Source organism: Blennius ocellaris, assembly GCF_963422515.1.
Source record: "Blennius ocellaris genome assembly, chromosome: 15".
In the NCBI taxonomy this organism is placed as follows: Eukaryota; Metazoa; Chordata; class Actinopteri; order Blenniiformes; family Blenniidae; genus Blennius; species Blennius ocellaris.
The window spans coordinates 1,365,661-1,384,557 of NC_137664.1; the positions used below are offsets into that span (position 1 = coordinate 1,365,661).

General features: G+C 43.1%; 1 pseudogene across 1 annotated transcript in view; it reads right to left on the reverse strand.

Moving 5' to 3' along the window:
- LOC308140167 (mediator of RNA polymerase II transcription subunit 13-like) overlaps positions 1 to 18,897 on the reverse strand; it is an 88,359-nt pseudogene that overhangs the window by 61,625 nt on the left and 7,837 nt on the right. The window lies entirely within an intron of this gene.

Here is an 18,897-nt window from a genome sequence, read left to right on the forward strand (position 1 = left end):
TAATAAATAAATATTTAAAAAAAAAAACTATTACACAAATGATTATTTTTAAATATTATCTCAGCATTTTCTTATATATATAAACAAATAATTGTTGATCATTAGGAGACTGGTCCAGGATTTTGTTCCTGTCAGGATTTCTCTCTACAACATGGATTTTATTCAATAATTATTATATAGCCAGTGGATTAAGAATAGAACAAACCCAATGTAATAGCCTATTACACATATATATATATATAAATATGATTGTGTTGTGAAGTCCATTTTTACGGTGCGCAGCCGGATTATATTTCCCATGAAAGAGCCCATCAGCCGCCGCTGATTGGATCGATAAGTGCACAGACGCCGTTGTATTTCCAGCCACTTCCTGTTTACACGGCCGCGGCCCCTTGTGTAAATGCTTCAGTCCGTTTAACGCCTCCCCGCCGTGTCGTTAGAACTTCATTTGATAGCGATACCGCCGCGCGGTGTGAAGGAGGAATGAAGTGTGTGCGGCGACGGCGGCAAAACGAGACGCCAGGAGACGAAACTCTACAAGGAAGGAATGAAAATAATGACTCCATATTATTATTTTCTTTTTTTCGGGGGTTCATTCCAAGTTCAAATGTGTTTCTGATCTTTAGGTTCTCACTCACATTTCTAAATAATTAGATATGTAAATCTGGAAAAGCGTGCACATTCGTTGATGAGATGATGTTTTATGGAATTAACATTTTTAAATGTTTGACTGTTTGCACTACTTTTTTAAATATATTTAAATACGTTTTTTTTAATGCCTTTTTTTACCGGTTGCTAAGCAACGACATTTCGTTGCCAGTTCCTCACTGTGTGATGTACTGTGCAATGACAATAAAGTAAGTCTAAGTCCAATAATAATAATAATTTAAAAAGAAAAAGAAGAGATATGACTGTGTAGGTAAACACTGAGTCAAAAGCTTAGATTTTTTTTCTTTCTTTTTACCCGCTGAGGTAAAGATGAGCCTCGGCGACGGCTCGTGATGCAGCCGTAATTACAAGCGTGTCCCCTCCTGTAATGACAGTGTGCGTAATGGAAGATACAAACATCGGCGCTGCGATAAGCCGAGCCCTAAAATTAGCCATGACAAGGTCGAGGATGCCGTTTGTCCCCAAACGAGAAAAGGCCGGCGCCGCCTCGTCACTCCCGGCCGGCGCCAGAAATCCCTCCGCCGTCCGCCGCCGGGCGGCAAAACGTCGGGAAAACAACTCAAGTCGTGAACCAGGTTCAGAGAAAAAAACACCTTTATGTCAATGGCAAATGTTCGCTTTTATACTTGAAGCCTTAAAATGTGTATTTTTTGACAAACGTATAAGAGTAGGGTTAGGCTCATCACCTTTTATTTTTGAAAAAAATTAATAATAATATAATTAGCAGTCGTTCCGCAGCGATGTTGGAACGTCAAAAGCACAATGTCGGCCTTAAAGGCACCCAGAAACGACTGTTGCGTGTCGTCTCGTATGAATAAAGTCCGATTGAATTCAAACGAGGGCCGTGATGACGGAAGGAGATCCAATAGCTTTGTTCTCCTTTGATCTCCATGGTGACAAATGTGGCGTTGGCGCTCTACCGAGTGTAGCTCTACTTCTAACTGAGTAGTTCCGTACACAGAGTGCGTGTGGGACACGCTCACGCCGACCGACTGATGTCTTGTGACGATCATTTCTCAGAGCGCCTCCCCTCCCCCCGTCTGAAGTTTGTACCACCGACGCCGTTTGTCTGAATAAATTAAAGGCTTGTAAAGAGAGGAAACCTGTCAACTCATTCGAATAACACAAACAATCCTGTAGAACCTTCGCTGTCAAGGCGCCGCGGTGACGAGAAATCATGTCAAACCGATAAAAAACAACATCTGAGCAGTGATTCAATCAGCGTTCGGTTTGAGAAGCCGTGGGCTTTGATCTTCTAAAGGATCAATCGATTTCTCCTCTGGCGGGAGCAGCAGTTGTTTCTGTTTATAAAGTAAAAGTACTAAAACACACAGTGGTGACTATTCTTGCCTCATAGCAGCAAAATTCCAATTTCCGATCCAAACAAAACAACGAGAAGACTGTAAACATTTCAAGGAAAACATTTTTTTTTGCCAAAGTTTCCTCCACATTCTCCTGGGACTTCTTTTATTTTGACAGTCATCGTAATAAACAATCCCACTTGGTGGTCCGTCCACCAGAATGTCCGTGTTCATGTTTATAGCATATTGTTCTCTGTCCATCTGTGTGTCGAGCATCACAAAAAACAAACAAACAACAGCACCCACTAGTGGCCCAACATGCAAACTGTATCAGTTTTCAGAGTTTCAGCCATTTCAATGGACCGTTTTCAAAAATATTGCCGCGTCAAATGCAAAACTTTTCTGACAGGAAAACGCCAAAACGACGAGTTTATACTTAATAAACGATTTTAAAAAAAGCCTCAAGACTCCTCCCACAATCAGGCAGCTCTGCTCTGGCACATGGCGCCACATGTGTGGGCGGAGCCAGTCCACCTCACACAGACACAGCAGATCCTTGAATGGGGTAAAAAAAAAAAAAAAAAAAAGCCACTGTGGTTTTTGTTTCACTGTCAATAAAAAGCTCTTGTTCCGCCGTCTGATTGAGTTCAGGACAAAAAAAAAATTTCCTTCAATCGCCAAGGTGACCTTCCTCTCTCACCTCCATTATCTGTCTGGTCTTCAGTCGGCCTCTCATCTCTCACCGGCGGTATCTCCGCCACTTCACCTTGCCTTTTTTTATTTATTTTATCAATTCCTCGCTATGTTTTTTCAAGGTAAACAGGGAAAAAAAACAAAAAAACCAGCCTGTATATTTCCTCAGCTGAGACATTCATATACATTTCATTAAAACTCCTTTCATCTGTCCTGCGGAGGCTTTGAGAAAAATTAAACTTGACTTTCAAAGAGGGGGAATCTAAATTTTAAAGAGTTAAAAAGGCTATTTTCTGAAAATGAGATGAGCTTTAGCCGGGGAAAAAACACAATCTGTAACGCAAACCGGGGAGGGGGTCAGCGCCAGTGCAGCCGCCGTGCGATCAGGAGGAAATATGGAGGAAGGTGCTTTCATCTTTTTTATCAAAGCTTCACGACAGAGAGGAAACTCCACTCCGCCAGCGTTTCACTGCAAGGAATCCCAAAGAAATAAACCCCGTTTTTTTGTTTTTCCTCTCCGTAGAAAACTTGATGAATTCGCCTCTTGAACTCGTGTTTGAGCTCCACGCCGGAAAACACTGACTCACTTTATGTGTTTGTGCTCGTTTCCAGAGAGAGAGAGAGAGAGAGAGAGAGAGACAGAGAGAGAGACAGAGAGAGAGAGAGAGAGAGAGAGAGAGAGAGAGAGAGGTGACGCGACATAGAACTGGAAACTATTACAGAACGAATGACGCCGTCATACTCGCGGAGCTACGTTTGCTACACGTGGAACTAATTAGAGCTGCTGTCTCAATGTCCCGCGAGCGGTGCCAGCTGTTAGCTTTAGCATTAGCAACGGCTAGCAAAACGCGACAGTTCCTCAAATGTTTCAATGGACCAAAAGTAATCCACTCCATGTTCTACTGGGACTTGGTACTTTTATTTTGACAGTCACCATAATAACAATCCAACTTGGTTGTTTTATTTTGACAGTCACTGTAACAACAATCCAACTTAGTGGTTTCTCAACGGTCCTCAACGTTCTCATGCTCTGACAGAGGAGCCTCAACGTTCTCATGCTCTGACAGAGGAGCCTCAACGTTCTCATGCTCTGACAGAGGAGCTTCAACGTTCTCATGCTCTGACAGGGGAGCCTCAACGTTCTCATGCTCTGACAGGGGAGCCTCAACGTTCTCATGCTCTGACAGAGGAGCCTCAACGTTCTCATGCTCTGACAGAAGAGCCTCAACGTTCTCATGCTCTGACAGGGGAGCCTCAACGTTCTCATGCTCTGACAGAGGAGCCTCAACGTTCTCATGCTCTGACAGAGGAGCTTCAACGTTCTCATGCTCTGACAGGGGAGCCTCAACGTTCTCATGCTCTGACAGGGGAGCCTCAACGTTCTCATGCTCTGACAGAGGAGCCTCAACGTTCTCATGCTCTGACAGAGGAGCCTCAACGTTCTCATGCTCTGACACAGGAGCCTCAACGTTCTCATGCTCTGACACAGGAGCCTCAACGTTCTCATGCTCTGACAGGGGAGCCTCAACGTTCTCATGTTCTGACAGAAGAGCCTCAACGTTCTCATGCTCTGACAGGGGAGCCTCAACGTTCTCATGTTCTGACAGAAGAGCCTCAACGTTCTCATGTTCTGACAGAAGAGCCTCAACGTTCTCATGCTCTGACAGAAGAGCCTCAACGTTCTCATGCTCTGACAGGGGAGCTTCAACGTTCTCATGCTCTGACAGAGGAGCTTCAACGTTCTCATGCTCTGACACAGGAGCCTCAACGTTCTCATGCTCTGACAGAGGAGCCTCAACGTTCTCATGCTCTGACAGAGGAGCCTCAACGTTCTCATGCTCTGACAGAAGAGCCTCAACGTTCTCATGCTCTGACAGAGGAGCCTCAACGTTCTCTCGCAAAGGAGGATTTTTATTAGGAAGTAAAAAAATAACCTACAACTGCTCTAAGTGGGAATATTTGATTTTTAATGTTGCTCTTATCTTTTATCTCACATTAGGAGGTGGCAAATGTGACTCTTAAATAAAGACATTTGTCAAATAGAATATTAATGTCACAAAAGAAAAGTGTTAAAACAGCTAAAATGACTAAAACACATAAAAAAATGAGTTTTTGTATATAGACGCTATAAATGGCTATTAAGAATAGTCTATACTATACTATAATCTAAATCAAATGGATAAAAGAAAAAGAAAATTCCGAAAAGAAAATGTCCAATATTGACACAACAGCTAAAAAAAATATTATGAGAATAAAATACCATAACAGCCAAAATTGTGAAATGTGAAATTTACTAAGACAGCTATAATCAATCAAAAATTAAAAAAAATTAAAAATAACAAAAAAGCTTCTTCTGAACCAGTAATTTCATTAGAGTTGCTGTTATTCGAGTCATCAATAAAAATCTCCCCTCGTTTAATTTTTTTTCCTCACAAATCTGCTGCTAATCTTTCCCAGAAATTGCATTTAGATTAAAAAAAAAAAAAAAAAAAGAACTTAAACACGTGAGGCTTGTTGCCGACTCGTCTGATTTATGCCGTTACGGTAAGATTAGTACAAAGTTGAATGACTGTAGTGTTTCTGTGACGCATCGGCGCGATCAATTATTCACTCATTATTCACGAGGAAGTTCCAGAGCAGATGCTGATTTCTGGCCCGTTTGAGACGATCAGTCAACGTTAAAGTCCGTTATTGGACATTTTTTCTACTCTGCATGACACTTATTCAGAACGAACGAAGGGGGGAAAAACAGCGACCGACCAGCAGAGATAAAACACTCGGAGACGGGAAGCTGATGCTTGATTCAAACCGTGACTAGATAACTAACTTTGACTAATGCTAAACAGCCTCATGACAGCTGGTTAATGAGAAACGCATCCTGAAGTCCCCCGAACTTTAGTCCCACCAAAAAAACCACAGCGCTTCCTGAAAACTACTCGAGACGATGTCGAGCATACGCCGGGGGCCTACAGGTGGCGCTAATGCTAATGCTAATGCTAATGCTAACAGCCAGCAACAAATTGAAGATGTCGAAAACGTTAAATAGAAGGGCGATTAGATCGGATTGAGTTCAGGGAAACTCTACGTCATTGTTTGTCAAATCGCTTTCCTGCAGTTCAAAACAACAATAACCGTTATCGCGGTACACACACACACACACACACACACACACACACACACAAAGATCTTGAATGACACGATTCTTGTTGAATGAGACGGTGTTGAGCCGGCAGACATCAGAACAGACAACCACCCCTCCCCCACCCCCCCATATCAATTAACCCACCAAAATCAAATTAACCCACAAGGAGTGGCGCTCCCCTCCGGCATTTCACCGCGCAAATGAAGAGCGGCGCACATTAGCGGGCACTTGCGCGGCAGCGGGAGCGACACCGCCGCAGCAGCAGACAGGTGTCGGGGCGAGAGGCCTCTGGGCGCCGCCGACGCCCGAACAGACACCCTTCCCGCCGCTTTCCCGCCGCCACCTTTACAACACGCCCGCTGCTAAAACAAGGGGGCCCCGTCATTTGATCCGCGTGGCGCACACAGCCTCCAGCCCCGGCGAGGCCCGGCGACCTAATTAGAGCGGCGAGGACCACCACCCCCCCCCCCTCTCCCTCCCCACGAGGGCCGAGTGACGGATGGACCTGCCAATCATCGAGCCCCCGCCGCCGTCTCACCTGGCGCACCGCGAGAGGAGCCAGGAACTAGCGGCGGGACGCCGCAGCCCGACCGTCACGGAGGGCAGACGGCCCGGGCTGCGGCGTCACGCAAAAAAAACCTTGGCGGGGCGTTAAGGGACGGCGCTAAAGCCACCGTCTGAATTATTAACGGGCAAATAAATAAACCAGTCCCTGCTTCACTGGCGTCTCCAGTGTAACTTAATTAAGTGTGACACGCCGTGGGGGGGGGGGGGTGGGGGGGGACGGGCGGGAGGCAAAGAGACAAAGAGACGAGGAGGAAAGAGAGAGAGAGGGGGGGGAGGAAAAAAAGACTGAGAATCGCAAAGAACGAAGAGAGAAACTGTTGCTAGGCAACGCACAACATCTGTTGGAATTCAGCGAGGTATTGGGAGGTTGTTTTTTTTTTTTTTTTTTTTTTAGATTTCCCGTCTCCAGGGCTACAGAGAAAATATAACATTTGGAGCACTCCTGTGGTTTCGTACTGTACTCCAGAAATCACAGAGACTGTGCTGTGCGTCTCGGAGGGTTGTTGTCTCCCCCGAGGCTGGGCTGCACCTCCATTAGCAGCTGGATTTCATCCATCCATCCGTCCGTCCGTCCATCCGTCCGTTCGACGGTCCGATCCAACCCAATCTGACGTTGTTTTGGCCGTTTGTTTACGCGATGATGTCATAGCGAGTCTCTGGAAAACAGCACTTTTTGAAATCTGTCTTTGGAGAGACGCAGCAGTCTCTGTCTCCATGCAAACGGGGAGAATTTTTTTTTTTTACTTTCACGGAACATGGAGTTTGGCACTCGCGCTTTAACGTCAGTGCCAGCGGGCAGATCCCACAGCGTTTGTGTTCCTCACACTTTTGAATTCGACAGCACGTCTCCAACAGATTCTACAATTCGACGACATTTACCACACTGTCATCGGCGTAAAGTGGAAACCCGTTTCTTACAAACAGGGTGGATGGAGTTGAATCGTAAATAAAACACAGCACCGACTAGTGGCCCGGCATGTGCACCACAGCGTTTTAAGCATGTAAACAGTGACCATTACGAAAAAAGGAACGCTGTCTGAGAAAAAGAGGAAAACGATGCCGTATTCAGGCAACCGTTGCCGAGTCGACAGGACCTTAGAGAAAATGCGCCTCGTGTGTTCAGAAAGCCAGGGAGAACGTGGAAAGGAACCTCGAATCAAGAAATCAATCTGTGGGGTTTCCTGCAGCGACAGGAACTACGTCACTGTGCATTTCCCTGCTGAATCTCCTCCATCGATACATCCGTCGCCTGGACCGCGTTATTCACCGTAAGGGGTGCAGAGCACCGCAACTGAACTGAAGGAAGCTTCGACCCTGGACGGGTCAGCAGCTCATCACAGAACCGACCAACAAGACAAACACTCACCGGTAAATCGGGGTGAAGAATTTGGGTTCAAATGTATTGGAGTAGCTGGAGAAATACGCAACGCGAGTGCAGGAAGAACCTGCAAGCTGTATAAATCAGGGGCGTCAAACTCATTTCAGTTGAGGGGCCACACCCTCCCTAATCTGACGTCTGGAGGGCCGAACAAGTCAAACGTAACACGTTAAACTGCAGATATGGACAAATGTCAAAGTCTTTCCTTCTTTTGATCCTTTTGCAAGAATTTGTCAGTCTATTCTGAAATGTAAATATTAAAGTTAATCAGATATTATATTTGCAAAATTAAAAAAAACACACAATATCTGGATCTGGATGCTATATTTTTATTCAGGATTAAAACAATTTGTCATCATCTGTATTTATTTTTGGAGTTTACGTGTCTAAAGTATTATTTCACATAAATTGGACTTGTTTTATTGTGAAAGGCGTTGCACTGTGTGACCTCCACAGATGCATTAATGTCGGGGGTCAAATTCTGACCAATGTCATTCTTACCAATCTAGTGTTTTTGGATCAGCCTCTGTCAGTTTTCATATTTATACTTTAAAAATAAAATAAAAATCACATGGCGGGCCGGATTAGATCCTGTGGTGGGCCGGTTCTGGCCCCCGGGCCGCATGTTGGACACCCCTGGTACAAGAAGTCGACTCTCGGGCTCTGAGTCGAACCGCGAGTCGTCCAGCGGTGGACCGAACAGACGCCAACACCCCCGAGCTTTAATCTGACGGACCAATCTCGCCGTACGGGATCGCCGCAGTCAAACTGATTTCAAATTGCATTAAAGAATTATTCAGAGCGGTAATTGTACAATTAGCTCGGCATGGAGGCTCGACAAACGGCTACACGTAGTTCACCGGCGCGATTGTTTCTTGAAACCGGGCAAATGGAGCATAAGCAGTATGAGAGAATATCTCATTTGGCTTGTAATTTCCTGCATTGATTTTTGTTCCTTCTCCCACCGGGAGGCTATTTCAGATAAAATGACAGCCCTGCTAAAGTCAGCAGGACGTTTTTCCCCCGGTTTCATTATGCAGCAGATAAACAAACAAAAAAAAAACACTTGAGAGAAGCTACTAAAGCCAGAAGATGCTCTGGCGCCTGTGTCTTTTAGAACACTTGCCAGTATTTTCTCATATATGTCACAGTACCCATATATTAAATATTCCATGGAAATTAATAGATATTACCGTAGTTTCCGCACTATAAGGCACATAAATACCTCAAATTTTCTCAAAGGCTGCCCGTGCACCTTATATATAGAAGAATTGCTCTACTCCAGACTGCTATTTGACAGCTGAACAACCAGAAGCTTTTATTTTGACAACTCTAACTTCACAACCGGATCTTCAGAGCGGACGACACTCCACACAACACCTTCATCACTCATGGTTGCACACCAACATTCTAACAAACCAAAATAAACTAGATGAAATAATTACTCCCTAAACTGGGGAACAACAACACAACATAAACACAATCAACACAACACCAAGCCCAACAACGACCCACAATAACCTCCAACAACACAAAACATGAATTTGTCGCTGCAAGGCATGAATTCCCATCATGCCTTGCAGCGACAAATTCATCCTGAGCTCCTCAGTGCAGCCGATAGAAACTCCCATAATTCATTGCAGCTGTTTGTGGTGTTTTAAATGCAATTATTGGGGGTTCTATTTGGTTTGTGGTGTCGGTAATAATTGTGTTGTGTTTTTGTTGCTTAGTTCATGTAGTTTAGTTTATTAGCGGTAGTTGTAAGTTGTCAACCAGCAGTGAAGAAGGTTTTGTGTGTAGTGTCCTCCTGGCATAGGCTGCAGGTAGGACTATCAAAATAAAGTTTGTGCACCTCTCTGGGTGTTAGAATCAGTGGTAAATGTAACCTAATGGCTTTGAGCTATAAAGGTTGTTGACCACTGGTCTATTGCATGCACCTTATAGTGTGGAAACTACGGTACCATTATTTTAACTTCTACCTATATGCACCTGTACTTATACTTCCACGTAATACTTCCTCCACAATGCTAACCATGGCGCAGGCCCACGCAGCCACGGAGAACAATGATATAATTACTTTTACTAAAAATACAATTTACATAGAAAGCAGTGCGGGGAGGGCTGCTAATCTCATTTCCAAGTAAAATATGACCTTTAAAGCTGATGGTTACTCGATTAAGAAACACATTTAGCGAGCAGACTGTAATGTTCTCGTACTTAAGATGAATTAAAGTCATAAAACACTGAAGAGCCAGAAGTTAAGACAAGGAATGACAACATCTTAGGAGGATGCCAGGAATCCATCGTTAAAAAGAAAAGCGCCTAACTATCACGCCTTCGGTAATAATGGTTGCTGCTAAGTGCGAGAGTGTGGTTTTTAAATATGTAACGTCACTCAAGCTTAAGAAGAATTTATAACTATCCAATCTGCTTTTCTACTTTTGAAATGATGCGTTGGTTTACACACATTTTGCACCTATAATTTTATTAAAACAGGACTTATACGTGTAATCTAAGCGCTTTGATACATTATAGAACATTCCTAATGCAGTTAAATAACATTACAGAGTATAGAAAATACATTTTTCATCGCTCCTCATCTTTCACCAAGAGGCTTTTTACTTCTATCCATCTATCTAATCTATATCTATCCATCCTATATCTATTTGATTCTATATATCTATCGATATTATGTCTCGCTATCTATTGATTCAATATCAATCTCGCTAAATTGCTACTCTTAATAGCAATAATAACCAAGATTACATCATTTATATTAATACTCAATATTTTCTTGCTGCCAATAAATATGTTCTTCAATCTCTATGTATGTATTGAAATACAGGTTTTATGGAAGGACGGTGATCAATAATGTGACTTTTTCAACCCCATACAGGTGTAATTTTAGGTCAATAATATATAATAAGGGACGTTTTAAAGTTGAACACTGGGCAGCAGAAAACAATTCTGATTCAAACCGACATGCTGTTTACCTTTTCTACTAATGTCTATTAATGAAATGAGCTTCGAATGGAAACGCTTCATCCGAGTCGGTGATTTGTTTTTACCCGACGTCGGCACTTCCGTCTGTATTTAAGCTCGCGAGCAGAGATTCTCTCCTCCTCTGGTCACACCTGAACAGGTCTGGACCTGCAGCAGCTCACCTGGCTGCCGCCCGCGACCTGATGTTTACTTACGAGGTGGGAGTGGCGCCCAATCGGTGCTCCCGAAAAACCCACACACACACACGCAAAAAGAAAAATGAAACCCTCTCCGTGCTCCAGCTCGGTGTTTTTCAACCACGGCGCCGCGGCACACTGGTGTTTATTATCCAATTTCACATTTTTTTCTAAAAAACATTTGTGTGTATCAGTGTGTTGCAGAGTAATCGTGTATAAATACTCGTCGCCACTAGAGGGCAGCACAGAACTTTGCCGGTGAAATGTAAAGTGACAGACGTCAGTGTGGTTCATCTCCACCTCCTGCTACCATCTTGTATCAAAGTACTGTGTCAGTGACAGTGATGGAGAACTTTTTGAAAAGGAAGAATGTGAACCAGGATCTCAGCTCTTCATCCATCAGGTCCAGGTTTCACACTGAGGGAGGCACTATTAAAAAAATACTTTTTTTCTGTATTTACTTGATTCCCATTGATAAAACTTTGATGAGAAAGACTTTATATTGTTAATAGAGGCTACAGAGTTTCACATTTTAACATTTTCGGGTGGTGGTGGTGTGGCTCCAGGTTTTTCCAAAGAAAAAGGTGTGTCTTGGCTTAAAAAACGTTAAAAAACACTGGTCTATCTTACTCAACCCTCCTCGGGATCTCGCCGCCTCGGCCAGTACACGGTCCCATCGCGTTAACTTTTCGCGCGGCGCCGTCCGTTTATTCGTTCGTGGCCGCGGGGCTGAAATTGAGCCGTGCGAATTTACATTTAGCGTCCGGAAAAAATAAAAAATCGGGAGCGCGTCGGCCTAATTGGAGATGAGAGCGAGCGCCGCGTTCGGCGGAGCGGGGAGAATCGATGCGCCGCAGTCCGCCGCGTAATGTGCTTGTTCTCATCAAAGCGGCCGTCTGATTGGCCGCAGATAATCCCTCGTTGGAACACGAACATGTGATAATTAGAATTTGCAACAGCACAGCAAACAACACTAATGTTTTCTCTCTGTATCTCGACACCCCCACCGCCACCCCTCCCCCCCCGCCACCCCTCCCCCACCCCCCCCACCCCGTTCCAGGAGACACCCTTTAACCTAAGTGTGCTCTAACTGCAACTGAATCCCAGCCAACCATGATATTGGCAAAGCCGTCTGGCTTGCGAGAAAATATTTGCCCGGTTACAAGCGGGGCAACGTCTCCCTTTAAAGAAATTCTCTTTGTGGATGTGCCGGCAGTCAGGTGCAAACACATCTCCCTCCCCGAGACAAAAGCACAGACCTCACTTTTTTCTTTTCTTTTCTTCTGCCGTCTGTTCCTGGAATCTATCGGCCAATCAGGAAAAGGTTTGGATTCAGTCCAGAGGTGGCGGCGGCAACGGCGGCAACGGCAACAGCCGGAGGTGGAAGGAAGCAAAACCACCAACTTATTATATTAAAGTCCCAGTGAAATGAAGATTCAACCTCCAAAACACTCTGGCCGTCGCTTCTAAGGAGATTTTTATGCTAACTGGCTGAAGGGTAAAATGTTAAAACACGGCAATCTGCGAGAAAATTGCCGATAAACGTTGGTATTTCCTCTGCTGGGCGGAGCTTCTGACAATAACAGAGTGACGTCACGAGTTGTGCACACGCCCAAGTTGTGTTTACATTATGGAGGATCAGAGTTTTGACCACGAAGAGGCTGAATTGAACCATATTTCATCATCGTCGTCATTTCAAACCCAGAGATTGATGAAGAAGACACAGAAGGTGGTTCTGCCATCGGTGACCCCGTCTGGAACATGTTTGAGGAAGCAGAAGACGCTTCGTCCTCCATTCGTCCTCGTCTCCTCGCCTCAGCAGCCGCCAGTTTTCACCTTTGAGGCTTTGAGGCTCCTGCCTTTTGGCAGAACGACCGGCTTCCTGGATCCAACACGTCAAAGCGCTTTTCCGACTTCGCGGAATCACCGAAGACGACTCCAGGTACTACTTGATCGTCTACTAGCCGCCCGAGCTAGCGGCTCCCGCTAGCCGCGCGAGCTAACCACTCCCGCCGCCCGTGCTCCTTTCCTCCTCTCTCGGCCTCTTCCAGGCTCAATCTTTCATCAAGGCTCATAAAACGCCGACTATAACTTCAAAACACTGTAAGAACTTGGATATTTAAGAGGAAACAAGCCGATATAAACACAACAGATCGAGATCTGCACAACTTGTGACATCACACATAGGCTCCGCCCACAATGGCCCACGAAGAAGAAGGATTCCCCCGGACTTCCTCGGCTGGAGATTCAAAATTCAAATAACTTTGTTATGCGACAACAGTGGTGGGGCAGAGTCGGAGGAACCTTACAAGTAGAACCCCAACTATCGTTTTTTGCAAAGTAGTGTTTTACATTTCACTGGGACTTTAAACACTCTATAAAAGTATCAGAGGGATGTACACACACATTGTAGCTGCTGTTATTGTGACGCCTTTAGTTTGTAATTTGCAAGAGCAAATCCTAAAATCCTGCAATAATCTGCATTATCTTTATGGGCTTTTAACAGCTCAAGTCAAAACGGAACGTTAAAGAACGTTCTTCCTTCAGGGAAAACTTCTACTACAAACTTCTCCCGCCACAAAGGACGATACTACAAACACAACGAGACACAATAGGCTGCAAATGTAGTATTACACAAAATACACATCGCAAGACACCGACGGAACTGTGACGGATTCTATTTCCACACGCGCTGCAAAATTTCAAATATGGAACATAACTGCGATCAATCAACAACAATTGTGCAATTAAGTATTTATGGATGTAATTATCCAAGTGGTTTCCTAAATACTGACCTCGGGGCAGAAATTACAAGTACTGCTGGTGGGAACTTCAGATGTACTAAATAAAGGAGTGCGAATCTTTAAGCTCAAAGTTATTAACGTCATTTATATACGTTTGTTTATCGCAAATCCTACTTTATCACAGTACTCCTAATAAATGTTTGCATACCTGTAAGTAACTGTAAAATCATTTAGATCGTGTGTGTGTGTGTGTATATATATATATATATATATATATATATATATATATATATGTTGCAGTTATACAGTTATCTGATGGTGCCAGCTGTTAGTTTTTCAAAGTTTTCTGGTATTTTTATGGAAACAGTTGCATATAAATGTGTTGTTTGGACACATTTGTGTAATGGTTTGTACAAATACTCATTAGATATGTTTTCTCAGCTGTGAACATTTTTCATTACACGTCTGTGCTGCTCTCAATATATATTTTTTTTTAAATCTAACTTTTACTCATTTTTTTGGTGGTTTCAGGTTCAGTATGTTCAGTTAGTATTTCAAAATGCTGGAAAAAAAAGTTAAGCAGTCATCAATGTTGAAATATAAAGGTAAAAGCTAAAGTAGTTATAAACGGCAAATTGGCCCCCTGACATCAAAAGTGTTAAATTATTTTCTATATTTCAAACATAATACAGTAGAACCTCTCAGGTAGGGACCCGGTCAGAGTATAGAGGATTTATACTAGTTTTATTTTTTAACATTTTGTTGTATTTTGCACCGGAATGTTCCATTAAAATTGACTTTTTGTTGAGATCGTAATCATTTTCAGTGCTAACTGTTGGGTCTTGTACAAATATAGACACAGTGACCACACCAAAGAAAAAGCTTGAAATGTAAATTTAAAGGTTATTATAGAAATATTTTAGGATGAAACTGGACTGTATGTGGTCCCTGAAGTACATTAAATCCTATTTAATAATCATCTTATATACATGTGTCCACAAATATTTATACACTGTATATATCTTGTATTGGTTCAGTCGTGTAGTTTTAAATAATCATCACATATTTGGTGTTTGGTTTGTTCCATACGATTCGTCCTCGTGACCCGTCCGTCCGAAGAGAAGACGCCAGTCTTCAGGGGACACTTGCCCTTGGATGGTAGGGCGTCCCTACATCACAGGTTTCACCGTACTGAATTGAAAGCGACTTTTATTTTAGAAGCGGCCACAGTTGTTCACGCAAAGACGTGAACCCGAAACCATTCAGCAAGGTGCAGAGCGGCTATGCAGCCAACGACCCAGCGATGGCATGGCACTCGGTGGCACCGGCTTCTGCCAACGCTTCGCCGCCGCCGCCGCCCGGCACACACACACACACACACACACAGGAGCTAGCAGCAGGCGCTAAGAATAGCACACAGCTGGCACTGCGGGGCTCACATATTTCACACTCCAGCCACTGTGCTCCAAAATACTCCTGCCCATCCTGCCCCATTTCCAGCTCGGGGACCAGCGGTTGTGTCCCCCCCAACCCCACCCCCGCCCCCGATCCCCACACCCCCTCCCCCGACCCCACACCCCTCCGTCTGCCTTTGAACCGTTCTTCACCTCTACGGCAGGTTCCCTGACAAGCCCTTCTGCTCTGGTAAGATCCATGGCTGCACTCTGGAGGATTTACTGGAAACCAGTGGAGAGATCCCCCCCCCCCTCCACCCCACCCCCCCGTTTCCTTACCCCCCCCCCCCCCCCCCCGCCCAACGAGAAGCCACCAGTTGGAGATGCTCCATATCGTGCGAGCAGCAGAAGACTTGGGATGCTGCCGTGGAAATATGCACTCATCCTCTCCACGATGGCTTCAACGTCACAGTAAAGTATGACTTTCACGGTAAAAGACTCCGACGCTTCGTTTTTCACATTAATGGCTTCGATCCTCCTTCACACAAACACACTCAATGGGGCAACGGGTCATATTAAAGCTAACATTAGATTTATATTGCACGGAGGGCAGAATAATCATGATTCAAGAAGACTTTCTGACCTGGTCCGTCACAGAAAATGTGAATTATTGACATTTCAGTCAGTCTCACATGTGCAAATCAGCAAAATAATGTAAAAACTACAACATGAACAATTAAGTCATTAAACAAAAACCATCATGATGCTTTTTCACTGATGTCTATGTGCCGTGATGCAGGAATTGTTGCACAACCCAGCTGTAACTGCATTTAATTACATTTTTGCTGCCTTTGTTTTTATCATAAATGTACATAAAAGTAAAAGATCTGTTCTACAGTTTGGCTACTAAAATAAAGTGTCATCTAGTCTGCTTGAAGTTCACTTTAAGTTCCTCTCGTTAAACTCGGCAGGGAAAAAAAATCGAAATAAAAGAAACTTAAAATCACTGCTAACGATGCGTGTTTACATGTGTTTTGTGGAGAAAAATCGGGGAAACAGCTGAGTAACGTAGAATAAAATAGAACGTCTATCCACCGATTTATCCGACTATCATCCACTGACCCGTCCACTTATCCATCCGCCCACAACTTCATCCACCCATCCATCATTCATTCATTCATCCATCACACTTTCATTATTAAAACAAGAAGGCCGTTGTTCGGCTAATCCCCCGCCGGAGGGCTTTCTATTTTCTCACAAAGCCAGCTCTAAGGCAGCACACTTGGTACACTAGAGGGTGTTCCATGGGTCCTAGTAGATAATTATGTAAAATCTGAAAGGTCTTCTTCATAAGCTATGTCAAAATATGTCTCCAGAGCCCAAAAGGTGTTTTTTATGCACTTAGTGACCCTGTGACCTGATATTCAAATTAGGTCCTGGTCGCCATGGTGCCCCTTCTCCCCAGGTGGAGTGTCAATGTGTGAAGTTTGGTGACTGTGGGCCCAGGAATTGCTGAGAAATGAGGAGAAATCTTTATATGAAAATACATGTATTGTGCAACCATGACGAGCAAACTTCAGACCCTACCAATCTTCAAGGTCAAGGTCAGGTCACTTGGTGTACTGGAGGTTATCCCTGGAGTGTGTATCATGTGTGTATAAAATTTCAGAGCCCTAGCTCAAAAACCTAGGCCTCCAGAGCCCAAAATGTGTTTTTAAGCACTTCGTGACCCTGTGACCTACTTAATATGCAAATTAGGTCAAGGTCACCATAGTATCCCTTCCCCCTCTGAGATGTATCCACATGTGAAGTTTGGTCACTGTGGGCCCAGGGGTTGCCGAGATATAGGTAGAAACGTTCGAACGGACGGACGTACGGACGTACGGACGTACGGACGGAGACTGTTTCAAGATCCCCCTTCGGGGCCTATCGGCCACGGTGGGGGATAATAACGTTCATCTGATTTGTTCATTATCATTATTGACGCGTTGATTAGTTTTCTGAATTTTATAATTGTGGGCTTAACAATATTTAAAACATCACAATAAACGTTGATATTTTCTAAAGTTGTAAATTGTCCGTATATTTTAATGGAGGACTATAAAAGTGTAGAATCAGTGGGTGACTTCATTAATTCAACGAGCCCCGAAATAAACATCTGCAACTCGACAAATGAAAAAAAAGTCTTTTTCTCCTTCTAAAAATGGCGAGCGGACTTTGTAAACACATTTATAATAGTCAGGAGCGCGCTGGTGGTTCTGCGTCGGCACTAATAATAGAAAAACTTTAAATGGATGTTCATCTAAACTCGGGCAGCGACAGTTGTGGCTCTGCAGACGTTCTACACACCAAACCTCCGCCATTAATAACACGCAAATACAAACAGCCTACATTAACCCTTGTGCGGCATTGGGGGGCAAAAACGTCCACGAGGCGTCATTTTTCCTCTTAATTTGACCATAACTTTCACTGTATTGGCGCAAATGGCATGATTTTTGCTGAGGAAGTTTACTTTTACATGCAATTAAAAAATGTGATTTTAAATTTTGTCACTCGGTCAATAATAACACTGTCGGCAAAAAAACGTCCTTATGTGGCGTTCGTGGCTGTTTTCATCCACTCACTTTGACCCCTGTACAAAAATATCAGATAAATATTTCTTCAAAAATGTTTTGCATAAATCTGTTAATCAACTTCAGTCCTGATCAAAACTACCAAATATTTAAAAAAAAAATTCAAAATGAAGCCTTTAAATGCACATTTAGAAGATAAAGGCACTGAAATGGGAAAAATACACACAAAATGACTCATTTTCAATATAAAATGTGATCAGATTAGTAATGTAATTATCTTTGAAGCATACTTAGTTTTTGTGCAAAATCAGATTTAAAAAAAAAAACTCCCTTTGGTGGCTGTTTCATCCACTCACTTTACAGCTGTAAAAATGCATCAGATAAAAAAAAAATAATTTTTTTTCAAATTTTTTAAAAGTTTTACACTTTTTTTTTTATTTTTCTAATTTTTTCACAGAAATCTGTTAATCAACCTCAGTCCTGATACCAAAAATTATTACTTTTTTTAAATTAACCTTTTAAATGCCAATTTAGAAGATTAAAGTCACTGATATTGGGGGGGGAAAAAAGACTTTTACAAAATTTTATAATTTTGTGTTTTTTCCCTCCCAAAATCAGTGACTTCATCTTCTAGATGGGCATTTAAAGGGTTAATTAAAAATATATTTTTTTAAACATATTTAGTAGTTTTGATCAGGACTGAGGTTGATTAACAGATTTCTGGGAAAAAAAGTTGTAAAAAATATTCTTCTGATATAATTTTACGGCTGTCAAAGTTAGTGAAAAAAACACTTTTACAAAATTTTACAATTTTGTGTTTTTTCCCTCCCAAAATCAGTGACTTCATCTTCTAGCTGGGCATTTAAAGGGTTTATTAAAAATATATATTTTTTTAAAATATTTGGTAGTTTTGTTTAGGACTGAGGTTGATTAACAGATTTATGCAAAAAAAAGTTGAAAAAAATATTCTTCTGATATAATTTTACGGCCGTCAAAGTTAGTGGATGGAAACGGCCACGAACGCCACATAAGGAAGTTTTTTTGAACGCCACACAAGGGTTAAAAAAAATTTTTTTTTTTAAAAAGCACCAGTCCTGATGACCTGCTTCTTCTTACAAGCCACGGCCACTCACCTGCCATAAATCAACACGCCGCCGCTAACGGTATTCCCTCGGCCGCGTCGCTTAGCGCTTCATTTCCACGCCAGACAGTGGCGGCGTCGTTATTACGCGCGAGGTCTCGGCTGGAATACGGTTT